Source organism: Heptranchias perlo, chromosome 17 (assembly GCF_035084215.1).
Source record: "Heptranchias perlo isolate sHepPer1 chromosome 17, sHepPer1.hap1, whole genome shotgun sequence".
Lineage (NCBI taxonomy): Eukaryota > Metazoa > Chordata > Chondrichthyes > Hexanchiformes > Hexanchidae > Heptranchias > Heptranchias perlo.
In genome coordinates, this window is record NC_090341.1 from 14787387 (window position 1) to 14811693 (window position 24307).

Below are 24307 nucleotides of genomic sequence, written 5' to 3' on the forward strand. Positions count from 1 at the left end.
AATGAGAAAGAGTGGTGTTGCAGTATGCCCTTGTGATAGTATGCTGAAAGATGTGATGGAGGGGAGGGAATTGTTGAGAGTGCTGTGAGAAGGGATGAAAGAAGTGTTGGTAGCTGTGGTCAAGAGAGATGAAGAGGTGTACTCACTCTTCCTGCACTTATGAGGTCACTAAACCACTTCCTACACTGAAGGCAGGTCCTGTGGGTGATACTGCTGACACTGACTGTCAATCATCTCTGTCCAGGTCTGCTCGATATTGGCCCTGGGGATGGTCCTACGGGTGCTGGGGAACAGGAGCTCCCTCCTTGCCCTGACCTCCTCCACGAGGACCCCCAGGAAGGCATTGAAGTCAATGGAAATAAAAATGGGAGAAATGTAAAACGGGCTGCCGATTCGCACTCAACCATTTTATACTATCGCACAAAGTCAAAATTACCCCCACTGGGTCTAACTTGCATTTGACAAGGGTGAAAAAAGTTTGTTGCTGGGAGACCCATAATTGTATTTTTATTCATAATCTTTTTAAATTGGATAAACCAATTATGTACTTGTGCTGGCTGCATTGTAGACTTCCTTTAAATCAATCTTCACTGACATTTTACACAGTTCCCTGCATGATTTTAATTACTTGAATCTAAGTTAACGATTTTTTTTGCAGCTTGTACAGGTATTCATGTCTAATCAGCTATTCCTCATCTCAATTTGGCCTGAAGTTTAGAAACATTACAGAGATGACCCTTAACAAGGAACCCCCAAGTCAAGTTATTATACTGTACTGATATTTTCTGCTATATACAAAGGAAAAACACTGGGTTTTTTTTGATTAGGAAACTATTGACTAATTTACACAAGCTGAAACTAAAATGATACCTGTTATGCCAAGACAGCATTTTAATTGAATTTAAAACCTCATTAATTAAAACAACATTGTATTCTGGTCATTGTTAATTTATAATTAACATTTTGTACAGATTCTATGTAAATTACAAGAAGGGTTTATGAAGATGTAAAGCATAGAATTTGGTTCTACCCCCTCCCCTCAATGTAGTGCAAGTTTGCTAGTGGCAGTAGCTATCAGAAGATTTATTTTCGACTGGCAAAATGTCAGAGCCTTATCCTGAGCTGGCATGCATAAGGCATTCTATAGGGCTGCAGGGTGTTTCTATTGAATTAGTAATAGAGAGATGAGGCCTTAAAAAGAACAATGCTTCCTAGTTGGGGAGAGTTCAAGACTTAAGGATATGGGGCTACAATTATAATTGTCTCAGATCAGCTTCAAGAATATGAAGTGCAATCTGCAGACTGGGGCACCAAGTGTACACCTCTCAGATAGCAGCAAGGTCAGCCATAAAGGAAGTCTGTGCATGCTGCTGGGGTGCACACGCACAGCTCTGCTCCCTGGGGGCTAATTTTTAAAGTTGCAGAGAGCGTGCATGTGCATAGTCTCATAACACTGAAATGATTCCATGCAGAATTTTAAAAGTTCCCAGTCAGTCCAATGGACCACCTGGACACTTCTGAAATGCAGCTTTTAACTGAGCTGGAGCTATAGGGAAACAACGGGGGAGTGGGACTAATTGGATAATTCTTTCAAAGAGCCAGCACAGGCTCGATGGGCTGAATGGCCTCCTTCTGTGCTGTAAGATTCTAATGCAGCTGGGTATCGCACCATATAGCTCTGTACACTTGGCATCAGATTGGAATCAACCACGTGAATGTGAGTCCAATCCATTATTGATCTCACAGGTTGTTTGCCTTGCAAAAAAGGGGGAAGGTGCCCAGGAGACTAACATTTAAACACAACCTGCAAGAACAATGGGGCTTCAGAGATTGAATTCTCCAAACATTCTATTCAAATTAGCAAATCTCAATGTGAAGTATTGTTAAGGTCAAGGAAACTAATTTTTCTTCCCCAGACAGTGACAACACTGCTTGGTGTTTTGTTTCCAAGGAAGATAAAGGAGAGAACGCAAGTGTATCTAAAGTTGGGGATTATCGGGTAATGTGGGAGGGAAGTCCATGATCAAATAATCACAAATGGGAGCTGGTTGATGTTGGCTTGATGAGCTGAATAGCCTTTACTCTCTTGGGATTTTCCTGTTTCTTATTTTCATTTAAAAAAAAGAACGGTCCCTAAACAAATAAGTTTGACATACTCTAAACCAGTGACAGAATCTGTGGGACCCGATTGCTGCAGTGCATTATAACCGTAGAAAGCTAGGGGCTTTGAGGCATGAACTCTACGTGCTTCTCTATAAAGGAACACCAATGGCCTCACAATGAATTGGGTTTTCTGATTCACACTTACCCTCACATTACCCTTTAAGTGAATACCTACATGTTCCATCAGAGCACCAAACTGATTTGCCTTCACAGACCACATCTAACACCGAACTCACAATCAAATGGAAACAAAATCAGTGTCGACATCATCTCAGGGAGGATGAGTAAGAAGTAAACACCCCCATAGTCTAGGAAACAATATGTTCCACATGTGTGCAGGACGATATCAAGAAGTTCATCTACAAATGGTTGCAAAAACAACTTGCACTTAGAGGGTGCTTTACAGATAGGGGGAAAAAAAAAGAGCAGACATCAAGCTTTTGTGGGAAATTTAGGAGAGGCACATGAGCGGATACAATACTGATGAAGACTGTGGATTTGGTGGGCAAGGCTGTGGAGGGATTTATAGATGAGGACTTTAAATGCACGGGAGACAGGGAACAAATGTAGGTCAATGGGGATAGGTTGATTGGGTGAGTGCGACTTCATGTGGGACAGGGTGCAGGTGGTAAAATATTGGTCAATTTGGAGTTTATTGAGATTGGAGGTCAGAAGGCCAGGATGGAGGATGTTGGAGAAATCAAGTCTAGAGATGACAACGGCTTGGATAAGTGTTTCAGCAGCAATGGAGGTAAAGTAGATATGGAAACAAGCAATGTAAAGGTGAAAATAAGGGGTCTGAAATTAAATGGATAGGATATTGAATTTGAAGCTCAGCTCTGGGTTGAACAGAACACTGAAGTTGCATACAGCCTGAGCGACCAACCAGGGAGGGGAGGTGGAGTCAATGGCAAGGGTGTTGAGTTTTTGTTGGGGGCTGAAAACGATGACTTTGGTCTTCCAAATGTTAAATTGGAGGAAATTCTGCCTCATCCATAATTTAAAACATGCATTTATATAGCACTTTTAAAGTGAAAAAAAATCCTAAACCATTTCACCAATGGAAAGAGTGAAATGGATGCAGAACCACAGAGGGAGAGATTAGCAAGGGTGATTGAAAGCCTGGTGAAAAAGATGGGGTTTGAGAAGATTTTTTAAAGGAGGACATAGAAGTGCATACAGCCTGAAAGGATAAGAACATAAGAAGTAGGAGCAGGAGTAGGCCTCTCGAGCCTGCTCCGCCATTCGATAAGATCACGGCTGATCTTCAACCTCAACTCCACTTTCCCGCCCGATCCCCATATCCCTTGAAGTCAAAAAATTTATCGATCTCAGTTTTGAATATACTCAACGACTGAGCATCCGGTGCCTCTGGGGTAGAGAATTCCAAAGATTCACAACCCTCTGAATGAAGAAATTTCTCCTCATCTCAGTCCTAAGTGGCCAACCCCTTATCCTGAGACCTTGCCCCCTAGTTCTAGACTCTCCAGCCAGGAGAAATAGCCTCTCAGCATCTACCCTGTCAAGCCCTCACAGAATCTTTTATGTTTCAATGAGATCACCTCTCATTCTTCTAAACTCCAGAGAATATAAGCCAGTTCTACTCAATCTCTCCTCATCGGACAACCCTCTCATCCCAGGAATCAATCTAGCAAAACTTTGTTGCACCACCTCCAAGGCAAGTGTATCCTTCCTTAGGTAACAAGACCAAAACTGTACACAGTACTCCAGGTGTGGTCTCTCCATAGCCCTGTACAATTGCAGCAAAACTTCCTTACTCTTGTACTCCAACCCCCTTGCAATAAAGGCCAACGTATCATTTGCCTTCCTAATTGCTTGCTGTACCTGCATGTTCACTTTCTGTGCTTCATGTACAAGGACACCAACATTTAATATTTCTCACCATTTAAAAAAATATTCTGTTTTTCTATTCTTCCTACCAAAGTGAATAACCTCACACTTCCCCTCATTATACTCCATCTGCCACCTTCTTGCCCACTCACTTAACCTGTCTATATCCCTTTGCAGACTCTTTGGGCTCGATTTTAAAAGTAAAAAACGGGTGGGTTGGGGTTGGGGGGTGAGGGGGCATTGAAAATTGCCACGATTTCAGACCCACCTCCAACCCGTCCATTTCTGGTTTTCATCGAGATGGGCGACCAACCCGCTCCCAGGAGGCAGGTTGGGCCTTAAAACCTATGAAGGAGGCTTCAGGCCTCCATTTATCACTAATTCCCGACTTCACCCCCGGGGGGCCGGGATTCCTGGGCCTTCTGTTTTACACCTCGTGAAAGGAGGCGAGAAGGCCAGAGACTGACAGGTTGGTGCCTAGAAAGGCAAAGCTTATGGGCCCTGAGGAGCAGGAGTGCTTCCCCCACGCCCAACAAGCCTACCTGCACTGACCCCCCCCCCCACCGATCGTGGACCCCTGACCCCCCATCGTGGACCTCCGACCCCGATCCTCCCCCCCCCCCACCGACCCCCCGATCACGATCCTCCCCCTCCGACCCCGATTACGATCCTTCCCCTCAACGATCGCGGCGCCCCCAGTGACTGATCCCCTATCCCATCCCATCCCCCATGATTTGCCAACCCCTGTGCCCACCTATGCCTACCCATGCCCCCCGCCACCCCCCATCCATGCAAACAAAGACTTAGCTGCAGACTTACCTGAAGACGTCCTCTCCCTGGCTGGTCTCCCGTCCGACTGAGACCAGCCTGTCAATCAGCCGACCAGTTGGACGGGAAACCAACAAAAAAAAAAATCAAAATCGTAAGGAGGTCTGGGAAGCCTGTACTAATGGGTTTCCTGACCTCAAATTGACACCCTCCACTCCCTCCCGGCTCAGTTTTAAAATCACCCCCTTTGTGTCCTCCTCACAGCTTATTTCTTACCTAGCTTTATATCATCAGCAAACTTGGATACATTACATTCAGTACCTTCATCTAAGTCATTAATATAGATTGTAAATAGCTGAGGCCCAAGTTGCAGCACCCCACTAGTTACAGCCTACCAACCTGAAAATGACCCATTAATTCCTACTCTCTGTTTTCTGTCTGTTAACCAATCTTCTAGCTATGCTAATATATTATCCCCAACCCCATGAGCCCTTACCTTGTGTAACAACCTCTTGTGTGGCACCTTATCTAATGCCTTTTGAAAATCCAAATATACTAAATTCACTGGTTCCCCTTTATCTACCCTGCTAATTACACCCTTAAAAAACTCAAATAAATTTATCAAACACGATTTCCCGTTCATAAAACCATATTGACTCTGCCTAATCATATTATAATTTAAGTGCCCTGTTACTACGTCCTTAATGATAGATTCTAGCATGTTCCCGACTACTGACATCAGGCTAACTGGCCTGTAGTTTCCAGTTTTCTCTTTCCATCCTTTCTTGAATAGCGGGGTTACATTTGCTATCTTCCAATCCACTGGGACCGTTCTAGAATCTAGGGAATTTTGGAAGACCACAACCAATGCATCCACTATCTCTGCAGCCACCTCTTTTAGAACCTGACATTTAACAAAGTCTAATGCAATAAAAGCAGAAATCTGTTTGTGTCAATGTATTGTTGTGAAGTTCCAGAGTGGGACCAAGGTGGCTCAAGGTCAATGGTGTGGCAAAATGTGGAGGGGAGGGCACACAAAAAGGTCATAGGTGGAGAACCTGAGGGTGTGGAGAGGAATATAAGGCTGGAGGAGATTGCAGAGATAGGGTGGGACTAGGCAGTGGAGAGATTTGAAGATGAGGAGTTTAAATGTAATACCTTGGTGGACATGGATCCTGTGTAGGTCAGCGAGGACAGGGTGATGGGTGAGTGGGACTCTCACTGGCAGGCGAGCATATGGACTGCTGAGATTTGGAAAAATTTAAGTTTGTGAAGGGTGGCAAATAAGAAGTCATAAAGGAGGGTTTCAATGACAGGAGGGCTGAGGTAGGGGTAGCATTGGGCAATGTTGTACAGGTGGGAACAGGTGGTCTTGTTGGTCAACAGAATGTGGGGCTTGAAGCTCAATTCAGGGTTGAACAGGATGCCAGGGTTTTGCACAAGTGGCTGGGGAGGGGATGGAATCAATGGCAACAGAGCAGAGTTTATGGCAGAGGCAGAAAATAATGACTTTAATCTTGCCAATTTTAAGTTGGAGGTGGTTTTGGCTCATCCGTTGCTTGATATCAGAGAGCAAAGAGGTGATCGTAGGATCAAAATAGCTGGTACAGAGGTGGAAATTAGTGTTTTCAGCATGCATATAGAAGCTGACTTCACAAAAAGGTTGCCAAACACATTATTGGTGACGACAGTATTCCCTTTAAGTTAAATCCAAACCCCTTTCTTGTTAGCAGGTTCAGATATATTGCTGGATTCAGTTGAGCAAGAAAAAAGCAGCTTATTTAGACACAGGTTAATAGACGTTGCACATGACTGCGCTCTGCGTAGAGCAGCAAGGTTTAGATCAAAGAGATAGAGAGATGTCAACGGACAGTTCACAAGCTAGCTTCCTTTGTCATAGACCCATTCCCCAAGCTCCATAATTTCCAGGGCTTTAGAACGACTAGCTATTGGTTACAGAATAAATAATTTGAAGGGATTCCTCACCAATAAAGTGTTTGACAAACTTTTTTTTGACCATTAACTATAAAGAATACAGTAATTTATGTGTTTCTCTTATACGGCCGAAGATATACATCATATAGCAAAGATTTCCAGGATCTATCCATCACACTGTTTTACCTCTGCTAACATTTTCACATAGCAATCATATTTTCTTGGATTACAAAAAAGAAACTACTTCTTCACAATATTTATAGATTATGCTGCTGCTGTCAGAGATAAGATAAATATCTATATAGCTGAGGTTGACCAGAACCCACTTATGATACTTTGATAATTGTATCTTTCCAGTCAGCCTAATTTTGTGAGGATGTTTATCACGCTTTCTGACTGGCAATGATGCATTATCTATTTCCTTTCTTTCCCACACGCAGAACCCACCTTCCGCCTGTAAATTTAAGACTTTTACATGATATTTTTTCCATTATATAAAACTTATGTTTGGTGTAGGTGGTTTTAACATATAAATCACTCATGTTTAGGTTAGGCGTGTAACCAGTTCACTCTTACAGAAATTAGATTAAGCATTAACACACAAACAGCTAAAAAGACAGAAGTGGTCAAATTAAACTAGCCTTAAGGCAGAGGGATATTGCTAACACTGCAAGTCTATTTAAAGGCTGGGAAGAAAAGCCAGACCTCGATAAGAGAGGCCCAGGCATTTCATAATCTGGAACAAGTGAGATTAAAAAACAGGCAGCTGTTAACAACTCATACAGACGCGACCAGGCTGTCTATAATACAGGAAGCTTTAACTCTTGAATTCTTGTATTGGTTCAGGACGCGGATCCATGAGGCTGTCCTGTGAAGTGCCTTGGGATATTTTACTACGTTAAAGGCGCTATATAAATGCAAGATGTTATTGCTTAACTATAAATGAAGAAAGAACAGGGTAATTATCATTTCTTGTATGTTGTTGCTCGAACATTGTGTATACTAAGACCAATGTGAAGATTTGTCACACAATAAATGGTTTAGTTGCAACCATATTTGGTGTCAGATTCGAATTTTCTTACAATTGGCTACTGGCGGTGGGACTTGACTAGTGACACTCCTGCTCGTGTGACACCAAGTACCTGGGAATAGCGGGACTTGTACAAAACCAAATTCATTTAGATAGGAAACTGTTTTGGCAGGGTTAATTCCCTCCAACAGTAATAGTAACTATGTGTACAGAACAAAAGCATTAGACCAACGTAGTCAGTATAGAGGAGCTGATCCTTGGAATGAAAAAGAAACCGGCAATACGGCTCACTTCTATGCGCAGAGAAGTGAGGCCAATGTGTGTGCTCTAACGAAACAGTCTGAGGTGTTGTCCATGAATTTGGTAAAGGAAGCAGAGGATGAACGAGACCAACTTAAACAAAAGTGTGGGAATTGTAAACATGGTCCAAATGGGATGTGGAATCGATGTTGGAATGTTGAAACCAGCAGTGAGAGAGGCGGTCATATCGGTTCTAGGGGGGAAATAGAGAAAAGAACTGGGACTCTCAACTCGATCTTCAGCGTCCCCTTCCCTCTTTACTCTGTCATTACACCCCTCCCATATACCAACAGAGAAGAGTGTTAAGAATTGTGCAGGAGGTAACTGGTTTGGGTGAGGATACTGACAGAGCTTGAGGTTTTGAATCTGTACAGAATGGGGTTAAGTCGCAAATATCAGAAATTGAAATTTGGATTGAGAGAAAAAGGATAAAATGCAAAAGGCTGCAAGATTTCAGTGTACTGTCCCTTTAAAAAGCCTGTGAATGTTTCCGTGCCACTGGCCGTGGTTCCGCCCTCTTTTTCCCTTTTGTGCAAGAATGTTACAAAGGTTTTGTTTAACTGTGAAAGCTAACTTTTTCTTCAGTTATATTCAGTATTTTTCAGTATTCTGGAAAGGCGCCTGTAAGAATATGGTTTGAAACAAGCATAGACAAGAATATTGCCTCATAGTGCTAAGCATCTTGGCAAGGTGGCGGAAGTTAAAGGGGAGGGCAAAGTTTAGCATCTCTGCGAGAAAGATAACTTACAGAAACCCAAGAGGTCATTGAAATAATGCTGAGGCATCAGAATGGTGAAAATCAAGTAAAAGTCAGGAGACAGTTCCTAAGAAACCACATACTAAGGACCTGATAATGGCGAAAGGCTACATAAACAGTAGACATTGCAGGAACCATTTAAAGCCGATGCGGAACAAACTGTTTATGCAGCAGAGAAAAGGGATAAGGTAGCCACGCTAACATAGTGTGGCCATCCTTGGTTGTTTTTCACAGAGTTAGCACAGTGGGATGTTTTATAACCAGGAGATAAGGACAGAGATGCTTACGTGGAGGGCAACACAGCCGAACACTATAAAGATAGAGCATGCTACCTCCCAAAAGCTAGAGCTCTCAAGGGGGGATGGTTGGAAGTCCATTGCCACAGGCAGTCCGTGGAGGTCTGAATTTGCCGGAAAAACAGGTTGTATTGATTGTTCGTCATTTAATGTAATCTGAAGACAGTTGTATTATAGCTATAACACTGTTGAGAGTCAGTCCATTAAAGCTTGCTATTTTATAACCACTCGGGCTTGTATCACATGTAGTTATTGTTGAAGGATTAACGACCCTTTTGTAGTGACAGTATTGGGAAAATCTGCTAACATGGAAGAACAAAAAGAAAGATGACATAATTTACTGGTTTTTTTGTAAGCATGTGCTATTTTGATAATTTTATCTGTTCTGTATTCTTATTATTTTAAGATGTTGTGTCTGAATTAGAGTTATTGAGGTTAACTAACCTATTAAATTGTGAAAAACAAACTTTTATTATAGCCATGATGAAATTCTGGTTATTGTAAATTATGTGAATATCTCCAGTTCCCGACACGAGAGTATCACAGTTAAAAAAAAAATTGGTATTTTTGAATTTCTTACCCATGCCATGGACTCAATGATTTGAGGTGGATGAGCAGTTAATGCTGCGTGTAATTGATGTGTTTGGAGTTGTGTTGGGTATCGGAGAGCGTGAATACTGTTGTTATCTGGGGGACTGGTTCAGTACGGGGCATCAATTTTGACTTGATTTGCTGCCTTTAAAATTTAGGGACATTTGAGATGATTCTGCTTGTTTAATCATCTTGGTTGTACTGGAATGTGATAGCTGTTAGCAAACTGACAGTACCCTTGGATCTTGTGATTGACTGTGGTCAGGAAAAAAGTGACCGGAAAAAAAAAGAATGATTTAAAGGATCTCCTGCTATCTCTATGACAACAATCTAGAGATGTCTTATAGTTGGACTATTTAAGAGTCAATTACATTTTGGACACCTCTTAAATAAGTGCCAAATGTTTTAAGAACAACTGGAGTTTAATCTGAAACATCTGAAGATAAAAAGGCCAGGCACAACCTACTCTTTTAAAATGAGATGAATTAACTGAAATGCTGTCTTCCCGGACAAGAATGTGTTTAAAATTAATAATGATGTTAAGAATGTTTTCTGCTTGTTTTATTAGGATCTTTGTGGAAGTTGACTTGAGCTCAAAATCCAGGCTGATCCTCAGTGCTACACTGAGGGAGTGCTGCACTGTTGTAGGTGCCATCTTTCGAATGAGTCGTTAAAACCAAGGCCCCGTCTGCCCTCTCAGAGATCACATGACACTATTTCAAAGAAGAGCAGGGGAATTTTCCCTGGTGTCCTGGCCAACATTTATCCCTCAACCAACATCACTAAAACAGATTATCTGGTCATTATCACATTGTTGTTTGTGGGAGCTTGCTGTGTGCAATTTGGCTGCCATCTTTCCTACAATACAACAGTGACTACACTGCAGAAGTACGTCATTGGCTGTAAAGCGCTTTGGGACGTTCTGAAGTCATGAAAGGTGCTATATAAATGCAAGTCTTGCTTTCTTTTATCACTGTTTTAACGGCACAAAGATCTTTTGAAAAAAGTAAAATGGAGTTTGGTTCTTGTTCATTCAGCAAAGTTTTTTAATTTACGTGAAAGCTGCGTGACGCAAACTGTGTGAGTCTGATGATATCTGGCTTTGTTTTCTTTTTACTGCGAAGAAGTTAACCCCTTCCACAGACAGCTGTTGTTAATTTTTCTAGTATCAGATTAACTTTTGCATTGCTGAATGTAAACATATCAGACATTATTACATTTTTAAGTTTCTTAATTTAAGTGGATATTTCCCCACGGTGACAGAAGGAAATCATAAATTGACAAATTAAACCCTTGGGCTCTCAAGAAGAGCAACAATTGATTTTCTGTTTCTCTTTTCGTTTAAAGCAGGGGACCATGTTTTTCGGGACCACATGAGTGTTGATGGTGCATGATTACCAAGAGCAGTTCTTTGACATAAAAGTGGCTTCACAAAGTTATTAATCAACCTTTGCTGGAAAAGTATTGGTGCAGGTGAAGATCCAGTAGTGTTAAGAATTTAAGACGTTATCTGCAGACATCGGCAGATGTCAAATGTCACAGCATGGTGACGATTTGGGCTAAGAGTTTGCCTCTCAAAGGCTCGGCTTTAATCCATTCAGGGTCACTTGTTATCTTCCAAGACAGAGTGCTCGGGGTGGGGTGGGGGGGCAGATATGGGAGTTACCTCCAAAAGTAATTGTAAGCACTTCTGTCTCTACTGTAAAACCATCAAGCCTGGCCATAATCTGGTTGTGAAATTGGGATAAATAAGATAAATTGATATGAGTTGCTGATCAAGCACTCGAAGGGAAAATTTACTTGAAGTTCAAGGGAATAATCAAATTTTTTTTTTTTAAAAAAACAGTCTTAGTAATTCCTGCCCAATGCTGTGTATCAAGGAAGAAAGTTTTTCTGGGGAAATAAAATTGAACATTGACAAGTCCCATCAATCCAATAATACTGCTCTCTGAATTGGGATCATTTTGAAATGATAAAATGGACTCAAGCACAATATAGTGGGATATTTTGGAAAATTAAAAGGTCCAAGAAGAGGTTAAGTAAAATAAACAAAAATGTGTTGATAACTTGGACCAGGTTGAGAACATTTAGTCTATATTTTAAGGGTTAATAATAATTTTATATTGGACAGTACAGTTCCTCCAGGGCTCATGAATGAGATGAAATGGTAATATAATGTGATGTGTAAAATTGGATGAAAGGGAGTGATTGAGGATATAAGACAGATACAGGGAAAGTGCACCACCAAATGGGAATTTTCCTAAGGTCATTTTCTTAGGTGATTATGGGTGAATTTCAGGAACCAAACCAAAGGGGTTAGGGAGTGCATCCATGAGAAGCAGAAATCGATTGGGCATGATTCATCAAAAGATATCAATGTACAATCTAGTGAAAGTCAGGAAAGTGTAGGTGAGAATAGTTAAGTGACAGCTTTCTCTTGGAGATGTTTGTGTCCTTGCCTATACTGAACAATAAGTAAACTGCATTGATAGCCTGCCACTACCAGAGACATTGGGACCATGCAGGGGGAGATAAGCAAAGATCTCCAGACCAATCTTTTGATGATAACTTGAAATCCCAGGAATAGCTTGTATCTTATGTCAAGTGTGGCATGATCTTGGATATCAGTGAGTGAGCAAAAAGGAGGCAACTAGTATGCAAAATGCATGATGAAGACGCACTGAAGAACGGGTCTCACACATGATCAGTTACTTGACAACAGCAGGACATGAAGTGGTTAATGTGGCTCAGGAGAGTGAGACAACTTTTTAAATCAAGACACTAACACATGCTGCATAGAGAATATTGTGTTGGTTCAAACATTTAATTAAAAGACTGTCACAGAAAACTCAAAACTTGGGAGTTGGCTGCTTTAATTGGAAGGTGAGGGGTCAGGAACTAGTTCCTTCTCCCTAAAGGACTGGACTGTAAGATTAAGCCTTTTACATTATATTTTTTCTAGTATATAAAACTTATGTTTAGTGTAGGTGTTTTTCACATTTGCAGATGACACAAAACTTGAAATTGTAGTGAACAGTGAGGAGGATAGTGATAGACTTCAAGAGGACACAGACAGGCTGGAATGGGCCAACACGCGGCAGATTAAATTTAACGCAGAAAAATGCAAAGTGATACATTTTGGTAGGAAGAACGAGAAGACGCAATATAAACTAGAAGGCACAATTCTAAAAGGGGTACAGGAACAGAGAGATCTGGGTATATGTGCACAAATCGTTGAGTGGCTGGGCAGGTTGAGAAAGCAGTTAAAAAAGCATACGGGATCCTGGGCTTTATAAATAGAGGCATACAGTACAAAAGCAAGGAAGTCATGATGAACCTTTATAAAACACTGGTTCAACCACAGCTGGAGTATTGTGTCCAGTTCTGGGCATCACACTTTAGGAAAGATGCAAAGACCTTAGAGAGAGTGCCGAAAAGATTTACGAGAATGACTCCAGGGATGAGGGACTTTAGTTATGTGGATAGACTGGAGAAGCAGGGGTTGTTCTCCTCGGAACAGAGAAGGTTGAGAGGAGATTTTTTAAGAGGCATTTAAAATCATGATGGGTCTAGACAGAGTAGATAGAGAGAAACTGTTCCCAGTGATGGAAGGGTCAAGAACCAGAGGACATAGATTTAAGGTGATTGGTAAAAGAACCAAAGGTGACATGAGGAAAAGCTTTTTTAGGATCTGGAATGCACTGCCGGGGGATGGTGGAGGCAGATTCAGTTGTGGCTTACAAAAGAGAACTGGATAAGTAGTTCAAAGGAAAAAAACTTGCAGGGCTACGGGGACAGGGCAGGGGAGTGGGACTAGCTGGATTGCTCTTGCATAGAACCAGCGTGGACTCGATGGGCCGAATGGCCTCCTTCCATGCTGTAACTTTTCTATGATTCTACATAAAAGATATAAATCACTCATGTTTAGGTTAGGCATCTTAATACATATAACCAGCTCACTTTTATAGACATTAGATTAAGCATTAACACATAAACAGCTAAAAAGACAGAAGTGGTCAAATTAAACTAGCCACAAGGCAGAGGGATCTTGCTAAAAAGGGATGCTCTGAAGACTGCTTATACTGCACATCTGTTTAAAGGCTGGGAACAAAAGCCAGACCCTGATAAGAGAGGCCCAGGCGTTCTAGTCTGGAACAAGTGAGATCAAAACGCATCTGTAAACAACAACTCATGATAACATGACCAGGCTCTCTCTAATACAGGGGGCTTTAACTCTTGAATTATTGTAGAGGTTCAGGATGTGGATCCATATGGTTACTTAACTCTACCCAAAGAGCAGGGTAATTGTCATTTCTTTTCTCGTATGCTGTTGCTCGAACATAGTGTATACTAAGATCAATGTTAAGACTTGTTCTCACACAATAAATGGATTAGTTGCAACCATATTTGGTGTCAGATCAAATTTTCTTACACACCTCTTACAGAATAAATCAATGCGTCCTTTAAAGAGATTGTGAAAAGATAGTTAGAATAGCCTCAGAGGGCTATTCGTAAAGGGATAGTTTTGAACAAAATAAGGCATACTAATAAATTGAGTGGAACAGGTGACTATACAGCCCTCAAATCACTATCTTTGATTTTCAAGAGTTTCTTCTAATGTCTACCCTTTGGAGTTTAGTATCATTGGATTTGATCTTGTGAAATGGGCTGAAGAAAAAGATAAAGTAAATAAACATAATTCAGGAGGGCCAATTTTAAGGCAACAAAGGTGCATTCACACTACAAATCTAATGTTGGTTCAAACTGATTTCTGCTTGACACCAATGCTAAACTTGCAATTTAAATCCAGAGTCAGGACCCAACCTAACTCATGAACTAAATGAGCACGAGTCCCTGGAGGAGCAGTGTCTCACTGTTTCAGTTTGGAACTGCATGGAATGTAAATCCAGTGAAATGTTACATAAATTTAAAAAATAATTACTGTAAATCTGAAATAAAACAGAAAATGCTGGAAATATACAGTAGGTCAGTCAGCATCTGTGGTGTTGAACCTGATTTACAAAGTCCTTAATAGGTTCTTTGATCTTCCACTTTTTAAACCTACCTGACATGAACTTAAATGTTAGGGAGCTTCAATTCTCCCCTTCCCACTCTCAATAATTATGTTTCTAATTTTGCTGGATAGCTTTGTCCATGTGTGAAACTTGGCATAAACACAACTCTATCCTAAACGGATCAGTTGAAGTCCTGGTCAGGTTGGAGCCAAGCAAGGTAAAGCAGATTCTGCCTGGCTGAAACCTGAACTGCTGCACTGTAAATGTACCCTTGATCATACAATACCTAATAAGTTGATTGGTAACTTATCCTTAGCTACAAGCACAATGAGTAATCACAGAACAAGCAGTATTGTGATGCCCATCTGATGCCACAATGGCAACAGTGCCTTTTCTCCAGAATGTTACAGATTAAAATGTGTTAAGTCACATAAGATGTTCATTTAAGTGTTTTATACTGTATGATAAGAGATGAAAGGAGAGGTACAACCCCCAGTTCCAGCCATCCAAGTGACTATTCATGGTTATAACAATCAGCCAAATGGGAAGTTGACACATAAGTATAAGACCAATATTCAAACTCCCTACAAGTCACTCCACGCTCTGATAGGTGATACAAGTAAAAATAATCAAAGAACATTTTACGTGGAAGTACAGAAGATGAGAAAGACGAATGAGACGGTGATCAGATGCTCAGCATACAAGAGGATTCTATTCTTTTCCAAAGACCGCTGGCAAGCTACAATCCCGCTTGACGGATTTCTTCAAAAGTGTTTCTGTGCACGTGTATGTGTTTTTTTTTTCCAACTTGCATTTAATTTAATTTTCTATTTATCCCTGCTCCCTTTTTCAGTCTCACTTCTTGCCTCTCCACATGGCTAGTTTACATGGGGCAGTGAATTAACCAGACACCGACTCTCTTATAATGTTCTGCACCAGTGATATTCCCGCTGGTTGTGAATGAACTGGTGTATTTGAATATGATTGCATCATCTTTACTTGTCTTGTGTTCAATGTAAGTATCACTGCTACTTTTTCTTTCCTGAGTTGATTCTCTGCTGATTCGGCTACTGATGCAGATGAAAGTCATACAGTGGATCAAGACATTGGGGTGGATTTTGGTCTGGGTCAGGAATAGGTCCTCAGGCCTCGTCTACATATTCGGGGCGAGCTGCTGATGCCTGTCATGGCTCCAGATTCAGCTCGCCTCACAAGAAAAGTCCATTTTGGGCTGCTTGCCTCAACAGCAGCAGGTAAGTTCCAATAGGGGAGTGGTCACGGGTGGGGGAGGGGGGTGGATTGCTAGGTCCATACTATGGAGTCAAGGGGAGCACCCCTGCTCATCTTGGCTCCACAGAAAGGGTTTTTTAAAAATTAAACTTACTTGTAGTTGACGGCCACAGGGGCCGCTGAAGAATACTTAGTGGGGCAGGCGGGAACAAAATTTACTCAGGGGTCCTAATTAACATAGTCAAGGGACCTAACGTCTGTTTTAGGCATTTGCCCAGGATGCCTAAAAAATGGGCCCCATAAATTTAGCAGTGGAACCAACGCTTGCACAGATTGGGCACAAGCCATTCCACTGCTAATCTGGTATGCTTTGCGCCCATTTTACACCCAACAAACAAGCACAGGCAGACCAATTTCTACCCCACGGAATCTTGCTCCAGTGCCAATCGCAATGTTTTAACAAAGCAAAAGGGGAAGGGAGAAGAAAAGTTGACAGTATGGTGGCAAAATATGGGAATAGTACGGTGGGAAGAATGTAACTGAAGAGTTCAGATCCTGTGATCATCTCGAGATCCACTGTTTTTGGCATTAGCATTGTTCACCTGTGATAATGAAATCCTTTTATAGGGACATTCCATCCTCCCCACGAAGAAAAGTATTTGATAATTTAATGTGCATATAATTGGACTTTATATGACATTTTTCTATTAGCGTGCTCTATAGTTCTGGTAGACATCTCTGACTGGGGAGCTGAGCTATGAGAGAAGGCTGTCAAAAAAGAGAAATATACGAGACAGTTTTCAGGGTCACCATTTTTAATAAACTGCAGCTTTGCATTTGTAGAGAAATTAAAACATCCATTTCCCTTGGAAATGTGGGAGGCACCCTGAGTCACCACCAGTATGGGTACAAGAACCTGCACTGAGCCAAAAAACCTAAGCCTATACACTTGCTCAGAGCTAGTGAAACCAGTACCTAACTCAGACAGCATTCACCAACTCAAAGAATATGAACCACACTGGAAATGCCAGTATCTATGCCAGAACTGGTGTATCTGTTGCATCAGCAGCAAGGTTCCTACACCAAGGCACCAAAGCATATACCACAACTAAATATACCTGCAGCTGAACTGAAAGTACATAAGAACATAAGAAATAGGAGCAGGAGTAGGCCAATCGGCCCCTCGAGCCTGCTCCGCCATTCAATAAGGTCATGGCTGATCTGATCCTAACCTCAAATCTAAAGAACACAAGAAGTAGGAACAGGGCCCGGCCACTCAGCCCCTAGGCCCGCTCCGCCACCCAAAGGGCCTTGACCGATCCAAACTCAGCTTCATGTCCAATTTCCTGCCTGCTCCCCGTAACCCCTAATTCCCTTTACTTCTAGGAAACTGTCTATTTTAAAAAAAAATTATTTAATGATGTAGCTTCCACAGCTTCCTGGGGCAGCAAATTCCACAGACCTACTACCCTCTGAGTGAAGAGGTTTCTCCTCATCTCAGTTTTGAAAGAGCAGCCCCTTATTCTAAGATTATGCCCCCTAGTTCCAGTTTCACCCATCCTTACCGCATCCACCCGATCAAGCCCTTTCACAATCTTATATGTTTCAATAAGATCGCCTCATTCTTCTGAACTCCAATGAGTAGAGTCCCAATCTACTCAACCTCTCCTCATATGTCCACCCCCTCATCCCCGGGATTAACCGAGTGAACCTTCTTTGTACTGCCTCGAGAGCAAGTATGTCTTTTCTTAAGTATGGAGACCAAAACTGTATGCAGTATTCCAGGAGCGGTCTCACCAATACCTTATATAACTGCAGCAATACCTCCCTGTTTTTATATTCTATCCCCCTAGCAATAAAAGCCAACATTCCGTTGGCCTTCTTGATCACCTGCTGCACCTGCATACTAACTTTTTAATTTTCTTGCACTAGGACCCCCAGATCCTTTTGTACTGCAGTACTTTCCAGTTTCTTGCCATTAAGATAATAACTTGCTCTCTGATTTTTCCTGCCAAAAAGCGCATAACCTCACATTTTCCAATATTGTATTGCATCTGCCAAATCTCTGCCCACTCACCCAGCCTGTCTATATCCCCTTGTAGGTTTATGTCCTCCTCACTCTCCACTTTCCCTCCCATCTTTGTATCATCTGCAAACTTTGATATGTTACACTCGGTCCCCTCCTCCAAATCATTAATATAGATTGTAAAGAGTTGGGGACCCAGCACCGACCCCTGCGGAACACCACTGGCTACTGGTTGCTACATGTATCTGAATCAGAGCACTGCTGCACTAGGATCAAAAATAACTGCATCACAGAAAAGCATTTTTGCCAAAAGCACAATACCTGCTTTTGTTCTAAACTATAGGTATCTGCACCTAGTTCAAAATACCTGTGCAAGAATCAGAGTACCGGTTACATCACAAGCGTACCTCCAACTGATATACAGTGTTAGGGTAGGCATGGTGGAATAGACAGAGTTGGAGGCACGAGAGTATTAGGTGAGTCTGGCAAAATGAGAGGGGAAGACAGGATTCAGAGATTGAGGGGAAGGGATTCGTATTTCTTTAGCTTGAGCTTCTGCCCATCCAGTGAAAGCTATATAAAAGTACCCATTTACCACTTGTTACCAAGTGAAGAAAAATTATGAGCTAGAATTGTGACTGACAAAAGGCGACATGAGGAAAAACTTCTTTTCGCAGGGAGTAGTTATGATCTGGAATATGCTGCCTGAAAGGGTATTGGAAGCAGATACAATCATGGCTTTCAAAAAGGAATCGGATAAATACTTGAAGGGAAAAAATTTGCAGGTCTACGGGGAATAGAGCGGGGGAATGGGACTAACTGGATTGCTCTTACAAAGAGCTGGTACAGACTCGGTGGGCTGAATGGCCTCCATCTGTGCTGTAACCATTCTATGATTCTAAGAATAAAATATAATCAGCAAGTCAAGTAAATTGTATGTTATTTTATATATTTAGGATGAGAAAGGGCCATTAGGCCCATACACAGTCACCCCATTTATTAGAGAGACTCATCCCCATGTATCTACCCTTCCATCCCCCCACCCCACAACACTCCCATCTCCTGGAAAAAGCAAAGAACACAGAGGGAGTAACTTTCAACTTTGGTGGGGGTGTAAACTGGTGGTATCGGATTGCCCGCCCATTATGCACACTAACCAATTTTCCATTCCATTGACTTCAAATGGCTACCCAGTTTAAAGTCACCCTTTGCTTATGGTCATTTAGAAAAATTGTGATCCATCTCACCCTATAACACTTCACACCAATGGGACTGTATGTAGTATAGCAGCCTCCCACAGTGCAATGTTTGCCAGATTGCAAGCGTGCAGCACTGTTTCAACTTTCTTCTCAAATGTTAAAATGGGAGAAACATCATTTCAAGAAACATTTGCCAAAACTAAAATAAAAATTCCTGCCCGAATATGATGTGACCATAAGTCCTTTAATTGGTCAAAAGAATCTCAATCGGTAAAATGTAACAAGGATCCCAAAAATGGTTTCTGTCACCAAGGAGCAAGAGCAGAGAATATCACAGAGACACCGAAAGCAAGATATTTTGTTTACTGTCCAATTACTGATCTTGTGTCCCACCAATGGTCTTCCAATAATATGACTTCACTTGTCAATCCAAACTTTAAAAGTATTCATGAACAATATTTAGTCCTTAGAAGTAATCTGTTTTACCAACAAATCACTAACAGTACAAAGTCAGTTAAGTGTTCTGCTCATCACAGATTCTAGCATTAGATCAGTGCATGTAGGGGATATAGCAGTTGACATGGTACCTGTTGTAAAAGATGTTCTTCCAGTACCAGTAACAACTCTGTTGATAATTAGCACCAGAAAGCCAGGCAAAGTTTTAAAGATCAGACCATTAGTGGTCTTAGTATTATTGCAGGATCCATTCTCCCAAAGGAAACCAGCAGGTGAATCCCACACGATTATAGAATCATAGAATCATAGAAGTTACAACATGGAAACAGGCCCTTCGGCCCAACATGTCCATGTCGCCCAGTTTATACCACTAAGCTAGTCCCAATTGCCTGCACTTGGCCCATATCCCTCGATACCCATCTTCCCCATGTAACTGTCCAAATGCTTTTTAAAAGACAAAATTGTACCCGCCTCTACTACTGCCTCTGGCAGCTCGTTCCAGACACTCACCACCCTTTGAGTGAAAAAATTGCCCCTCTGGATCCTTTTGTATCTCTCCCCTCTCACCTTAAATCTGTGCCCCCTCGTTATAGACTCCCCTACCTTTGGGAAAAGATTTTGACTATCGACCTTATCTATGCCCCTCATTATTTTATAGACTTCTATAAGATCACCCCTTAACCTCCTACTCTCCAGGGAATAAAGTCCCAGTCTGTCTAACCTCTCCCTGTAAGTCAAACCATCAAGTCCCGGTAGCATCCTAGTAAATCTTTTCTGCACTCTTTCTAGTTTAATAATATCCTTTCTATAATAGGGTGACCAGAACTGTACACAGTACTCCAAGTGTGGCCTCACCAATGCCCTGTACAACTTCAACAAGACATCCCAACTCCTGCATTCAATGTTCTGACCAATGAAACCAAGCATGCTGAATGCCTTCTTCACCACCCTATCCACCTGTGACTCCACTTTCAAGGAGCTATGAATCTGTACTCCTAGATCTCTGTTCTATAACTCTCCCCAATGCCCTACCATTAACGGAGTAGGTCCTGGCCCGATTCGATCTACCAAAATGCATCACCTCACATTTATCTAAATTAAACTCCATCTGCCATTCATCGGCCCACTGGCCCAATTTATCAAGATCCCGTTGCAATCCTAGATAACCTTCTTCACTGTCCACAATGCCACCAATCTTGGTGTCATCTGCAAACTTACTAACCATGCCTCCTAAATTCTCATCCAAATCATTAATATAAATAACAAATAACAGCGGACCCAGCACCGATCCCTGAGGCACACCGCTGGACACAGGCATCCAGTTTGAAAAACAACCCTCGACAACCACCCTCTGTCTTCTGTCGTCAAGCCAATTTTGTATCCAATTGGCTACCTCACCTTGGATCCCATGAGATTTAACCTTATGTAACAACCTACCATGCGGTACCTTGTCAAATGCTTTGCTGAAGTCCATGTAGACCACGTCTACTGCACAGCCCTCATCTATCTTCTTGGTTACCCCTTCAAAAAACTCAATCAAATTCGTGAGACATGATTTTCCTCTCACAAAACCATGCTGACTGTTCCTAATTAGTCCCTGCCTCTCCAAATGCCTGTAGATTCTGTCCCTCAGAATACCCTCTAACAACTTACCCACTACAGATGTCAGGCTCACTGGTCTGTAGTTCCCAGGCTTTTCCCTGCCGCCCTTCTTAAACAAAGGCACAACATTTGCTACCCTCCAATCTTCAGGCACCTCACCTGCAGCGGTGGATGATTCAAATATCTCTGCTAGGGGACCCGCAATTTCCTCCCTAACCTCCCATAACGTCCTGGGATACATTTCATCAGGTCCCGGAGATTTATCTACCTTGATGCGCGTTAAGACTTCCAGCACCTCCCTCTCTGTAATATGTACACTCCTCAAGACATCACTATTTATTTCCCCAAGTTCCCTAACATCCATGCCTTTCTCAACCGTAAATACCGATGTGAAATATTCATTCAGGATCTCACCCATCTCTTGTGGTTCCGCACATAGATGACCTTGTTGATCCTTAAGAGGCCCTACTCTCTCCCTAGTTACCCTTTTGCCCTGAAAAATGTTCCATATTTTGTATGACAACATGGTGCTCCAACAAGTAAACTTTTAGCAAATGCAATAAATGTTGGAGCAAAATTTTATTAGGCACTCAAGTAAATGATAAGCAATGCTTTAGCTTGTCAGAGTGCAAATGTTTGTCAGATTTTATATTTGCAATAGCTTTTCTCATCTTTCTTCAGTGGGAAACTGGGAAAGTTACGCTAAGACGACTTATCCCCATCAAAGATAAAAATGCTGACCTAGATGTAACATTAACACTGGTGGATCTCAAAAATCGCACAACACTTCCAAAGAAACCAGAAAGAGAGGAAAAGGTACAACAGAAGGAGCCAAGTACTGCTAAAACACCAATACATATTACTCTGATCAAAGAATGCACCAGAGTGACTCCAGAAACAACCACTACAGGAACTTCAAACAGCGTTACTAAGCATCGGGCCATTCAAACACCTCAGAGGACTAATCAAACATGTACTTGCATCTTTGCTCATAGAGGAAGCAATTCGATGAATCCTAAAAGTCAACTTTGAAGTTACCATTGAAATATCAAAATCTCATCGTGGAGCAAGTTCACATGTACCAGAATCAACAAGTGACAAACTATCCAAACTTCTCTTCCTCTATTACAGAAAAACACTCCAATTGTGGATGAATCACGTTATACACTCTCGACATTGAACTTTTATGTCGCTTCTCATTTACCTATTTTTCCCTAAATCAGCTTCCACCAAAAGACCTTCACAGGCTAGACGCAGTTTAATTCAAACATTAAGAGTGAGAGATATTAAGATAATCACCAGCTGTCCTTGGTCCTCCCAAATCGCCTCTTATCATTACTGAAACATCGTTAGTAAGTCATCTGGTAACTATTATATTTACAACAGACCCTACCAACAAAATAGTACAAGTAGAAGACTACACATTGGATTTATTTCCTGTTGTGACACCATTTTGTAGAAGACATTCCTTAAGCACCAGTTAGATAATTCAATACTCGAGCGCTCAAATAATGATCACGACTGGAACTGTAGCCAGTGTTATTAAAGCTTGAGGCAATTGCAACCTTAGAAGATATTGTAGCTGCATTGATTATTGCTTCCACTGTCCTAAATGTATCAGGAAACCCAAAAGGTGACATTAATGAGCTTGCCTTTGTAACATTAGAATTTGCTATTCCTTCTTCAGCTTCTCCAGTTCTCCAAACACTAAGCTTGCATCCAGCCTGTAAATGATATACATTCCCCAAAAGTAGTTCCCTCACTCAATTCTCCCAAGGAACGATATTAACCCTGGCTGCCTGGCAGAAACCGGGTGGGCAGTTAAAATGGCCGATGCAACTTACCTGCATTGATCTCGCTGCTTTTCAGTGGGTTACTATCGTAATCTGCTCTTCTAAGTAAGGGGTGAGAGGGATACCCCCACCAGAAGGCAGTGGGGTGGTTCTTTAAAATGTGCAGATCAGACTTTGATGATATCATCAGGGCCTGACTACAATTATTAATAGGAGGCTTGTGCAAGGAAGCCATTGTGGCTACCCAATCTTGTGGTGTAGAGACCAGAAAGGTAAGTGTTTTATTGTTTTAAGTTTCTTTATCGGCAAAAAGGACCAGGAATGCTCCACGGGGCTCCATGAGGAAACCAGGGGCCTCCCCTTCCCCTGATCGCGATGCCCACCCGATACCCCTCCCAACCACTTACCTGTGGGTTTGGGATCTATTACATCCACCTAAAGCAGGATCTCAGTTTAACATCTCATCTGATGGTCTACACTCCAACAGTAATGCATTGAAGTGTCAGCCTAGATTGTGTGTTCAAGTCCCTGGAGTGGGGCTGGAATCCTTGAGGTGGGAATGCAACACAGAGCTAAGCTGACACTTGTAATAGTGCCCATTTGGGAGTACTGACAGAGGTCCCTTCTCAATGTCAAAAATTACCACCTCACAGTGTAGACATTAACCCCCTTTCCCCTCCCACCACTTAGGAACATAGGAACAGGAGTAGGCCATTTAGCCCCTCAAGTCTGTTCCACCATTCAATGAGATCATGGCTGATCTGTGACTTAACTCCATATATTCACCTTACCCCCATATCCCTTATTACCTTTGGTTAACAAAAATCTATCAATCTCAGATTTAAAATTAACAATTGAGCTAGCATCAACTGTCATTTACAGAAGAGAGTTCCAAACTTCTACCACCCTCTACGTGTAGGAATGTTTCCTAATTTCACTCCTGAAAGTCCTGGCTCTAATTTTTAGGCTATGTCCCCTAATCCTAGACTCCCCAACCAGCAGAAATAGTTTCTCTCTATCAGTTCCCCTTAATACTTTGATTAAATCATCCCTTAATCTTCTAAATTCCAAGGAATACAACCCTAGTTAGTGTAATCTCTCATCGGAATTTAACCCTTGGAGTCCAGGTATCATTCTAGTAAATCTATGCTGCACTCCCTCCAAGGCCAATATATCCTTCTTAAGGTGCGGTGCCCAGAACTGAACACAGTACTCCAGGTGTGGTCTCACCCTCTGCCCCCCAACCTTGTGTTGATTAAAATCCATCTCAGTGTTGTAGACATTTCAATTTTTAC

At 41.8% G+C, this 24307-nt stretch overlaps 1 long non-coding RNA gene across 1 annotated transcript; it reads left to right on the forward strand.

The window, feature by feature from the left end:
* The first annotated feature begins 7536 nt into the window (after positions 1–7536).
* Positions 7537–14065, forward strand: LOC137334382 (uncharacterized). The gene is made up of 3 exons (XR_010966132.1): positions 7537–7675; positions 10260–10628; positions 11039–14065. It is a non-coding gene; the product is annotated as an uncharacterized lncRNA (long non-coding RNA).
* The last annotated feature ends 10242 nt before the right edge of the window (positions 14066–24307 follow it).